The following is a 4253-nucleotide window of genomic DNA, read 5'->3' as shown; positions in this document are numbered from 1 at the left end:
AGCTTCAAGATTCAAGATCCTACACTCCCGCGATCGCTAAGTGTTGAATAGTATTTGATAATATGCAATTAAACTTAAAAGACTAGAAAGTACGTGATAAAGATATTAAATAACAAAAAGAGAAAATATGCATGGAGACTAAACAAAATGAGAAGAAATATGCTAAAATAAACTAGAAAAAGAAGTAAATAAAACGAAACTATCAAATCACCCCAAGCTTGAAGCTTTCTTGTCCTCAAGTAAGACAAAACTAGAATGAACTCAGGATGAACTAAACTAAAAAGAAAAAGAAGGGTTGGAGCAACAAAATCTTGTCATAGTCAGTTAACATGGCATAAGTTGATCTTGGAGTTATACCAAGAATTTTTCATCCGGTTGATATTGGAACCATGAACTACAACCCAAAACAACTCCTTCGGGTAAGTAAGGAAGAAAGGTCAATCACATCCTCAATGTAAAATGTATAAAATGAAAAACCTCCATATTAGGGAGAAAGGAATTGGATGGGATCACTTGAAGCTCTTTTTTAGTGTATACTCTTATCAGAAAAGTTGTGTGATCTCTTGTTTCACGGCTGCTCTCCATATGTAATTGGTTTTTTATCGCTCTGGCATCGTTGTAGGAATCAGTTCACTTAGTGTTGACCCGAACCTCCCGTAGCAATCTGAATCCACAACCACCTTAGCATCACCAAATTTGCGTAAAAGTACAACTAGATCTATATACAACAAACCTACCTATCTAACATAAATATCAATCACCTGGTGACCAAAAATGTGAAAATTTTCCAATTATTGAACCGGTCATCAAAATATAAACTCAAGAGGAAAAGTTGATGGAACATTTAGATTCAAGATTCAAATGATTAAGAGATTCACAAGAACATGCAAGGTAAATAAGATTTCACTTTCATTAATGAGCCAACAAAAGAATTCGATAAAAGAAAGAACTATTTTATCCAAAACTCTAGCCCATTCCACTAACTAACGTTCCTTTATATAGGGTTCTCAGGAATATCAGAAGGGAAAATTAAGCTAACAGATAAACTGTAAACTTAAGCATACATAACGTGCGAATTCGGAACTAAACCAATTCATACTAAGTAAATACATAGACATTTCAAAACATGCCAACACATGGCGTTACAATTGACACAACAAATACGTTCCATACCCTAACAAAAGTGTTGAAGAATGATGTTTTTCAAGTGTTCTTCCTCTTCAAAAGCTCCAAAATGTAGAGAGAAAGTTCAGATTTTCGGATGTGCAAAAGTGATCCAAAAGACTCCCACCAACTTTCCCCATATAGCAGCCAATTATCTCCAGATTTTTGGTTAAGTACTGACATGGACCTTTTTGGTCATTCATGCGGACCACCTGAGTGTGTTTTTATGGATGATCAACTCCCTTTAAATGGTCTTCTTCATTCATTCCTCTATCTTCTTGGTCCAGCCTACTAGAGATTTGACCGAGCCTAATTTTTGTCTTCTAAACATTCTACACAAGCCCATTGCTTCCTTGATCTTCCATAACTCAAAATAATAATCACATCAAATTCCAAACTTCATCCAAGATTATGCCCACTTTAATTTATTCTTCTTTATTCCACCAAGCTCAAGCGCACCATTTAAATGTCTGCAAGCTTCAAGCTTTAAGATCTTGCACTCCCGCAATCGCTTTGTGTTGAATAGTCTTCGATAAATTTGGAATTAAGCTCAAAAAACTAGATAGTACCCGATAAAGATATGAAATAACAAAAACAGAAAATATGCATGAAGACTAAACAAAATGAGATGAAATATGCTAAAATAAACTATAAAATAAAGTAAATAAAACGAAATTATCATATCACCCAAAGCTTGAGGCTTACTTGTCCTCAATTATTACAAGACTAGAATGAACTCAAGATGAACTAAACTAAAAACAAAAATAAGGGTTGGAGCCATAGAACTTGTTTAATGTTAGTCAACATGGTCTGAGTTGATCATGTTATCCCAAGAATTTTTCATCCGTCAGATATTGGAACCATGAACCACAACCCAGAACAACTCCTTCGGGTGAGTAAGGAGGGAAGGTTAATCATAGCCTTAATGGAAAATTCATAAAATGAGAAACCTCCATAGTAGGGAGAAAGAAATGGGATGGGCTCGCTTGGAGCTCTTTTAAAGTGTACACTCTTATCACAAAAGATGTATGATCTCTCGTTTGATGGTTGTTCTCCATATGTAATTGGGTTGTTATCGCTCTCTCACCGTTGTAGGAATTAGTTCACTTACTGTTAACCCAAATCTCTTGTGGGAATCTGACCCGACAGCCTCCTAGCATCACCAAATTTACGGAAAAGTACAACTCGATATATATATATATATATATATATATATATATATATATATATATAATAAACTACCTATCTAACATAAATATAATCACCAGGCGACCAAAAATGTGAGAAAAATTGCCTAATAATTGAACCAGTTACCAGTCTGAAATAATTGCAATTTAGAGTTGCTTATTTTTGCCTTTTCTTTTCAATTTTTTTTAAATGGATTGTAACATAGGAAGATATATTTCAAAAAATTTGGTTCCAAAAAATTATGCACATGGAACCTAAAGATAGTAATCTGAATGTTCTAAATGTGAAAATGACCAAAGTGTGGAGCATAAAGTTGTAAGCTCCTCTTCAAAATTTTAATTCTAAAATATAATGAAAACTTCTAAATGAAAACTATTAGACTCTCTAACAATTCAAACTTTGATCAAGAGTGATCCATCTCCATAGTATAACTAAGGGTATAAACATCCATTGATATAGTATATCCTACAGTTATTAGTATTGCATGCATAATTCTTCATGAAAATTGCCCTAACAATGATCACTTACCCGTTTGAGCACTGGCAGTTGATCCCAAGTATGAAGTCCAAACTGTGGCCTAGTGGTCTCGTGTATGACGTGTGAGACAACAAAGAAGATCCTTAACCAATAATGATACAATAACTATGACCCTTTTCCTTGGGATTCAAGTGGTAAGAATAAAACAGATTACAAAAATGCATGTATGCTAATGTCATAATTAAATGTTATGTTAAAATAAGAGTGGAAAAGAAGAAAATAAAATCTTTTTTAAATTTCTAAGTATAAATAAAATAAAATAAAAATGAATGCAAGTTAACTAAAATGCAACCTACTTATAATGAATGAAAAAGGAAAATAAATAGGAAATACCCCACCCCAAGCTTAAAAGTAAGCATTGTCCTTAATGCTTGGGGGAAGGGGAAAATACCTAGATTGGGGGATAGGGATAGGGGTAGGGTGGGTAAGGGTAAGGATAAACTGGTGGAGGATATGGTTGAGTGAGAGAAGTATTTGGGTAAGGAGTTGGAAGCGGAATGTGCTCAAAGTGATTTTGCGATTGATGCCAACCCCATACATGATGAATTTGTTGTGCCATGATTTGTTGCGAGACACAAAGTGCATCAATCATTTAGCGAAATTAGATGGGAATTGGTAGTATCCTTGCGGCGGAGCTTGTTGTGGTGCTTCTTTCATTTGTTCATACCCGGGGTCATTTTCTATGTGTATAACACCGTGATTTTTCACCCAAAAATTTTCTTTTGTTTTAACCAATTATTATCAGAAAAACATTAGCAGACATATTGTAAAAACATCATCAATAGTTAATTAGAAAACCTTTGAAAAACAACCCATCAAAATCCATAGTTGTAAAAACCCAACCAAAACAAACACCAAAACCAAGTGTAAATGAAACATCACAAGAAGTCTCAAACTAGTATCATAATAGGTAATCAAAGGACTATAAATACCCATAAGATCCTAATCTCACCATGCCACAAATAATCAATCTGCCTGTACCAATGCAAAATCACAACAACATGCAAGAAACAATTGTGAGCATCAGCACAACGAGTCAATCTCAAGCACATAAGCGTGGAAACAAAGCAAACACATATATCATGTTAAGTCATGCAACACATCAATCCATGCAATATTCATCGTTAATTATTAATATATACATGTATAAATTAATCCATACATTCTTTCATGCAGTAGATATTAATTTATTTGTTTCGCTATAATTACTAATAATGTCCCTATCTAACTAGAGTCTAATGCGTCGCTAAAACACCCTAAAATAAAGACCCTGTTCACTACTAACTTGACCTAGCGACCCAGTGCCTAAAATTGGGGTGCGACTCCCACCCGTAACACTGTTCCTGGTTCTCTGCCTCCGCTAC

Source organism: Lactuca virosa, chromosome 8 (genome assembly GCF_052849685.1).
Source record: "Lactuca virosa cultivar CGN04683 chromosome 8, Lactuca_virosa_CGN04683_v6, whole genome shotgun sequence".
Lineage (NCBI taxonomy): Eukaryota > Viridiplantae > Streptophyta > Magnoliopsida > Asterales > Asteraceae > Lactuca > Lactuca virosa.
This window is presented reverse-complemented; position numbering follows the sequence as displayed.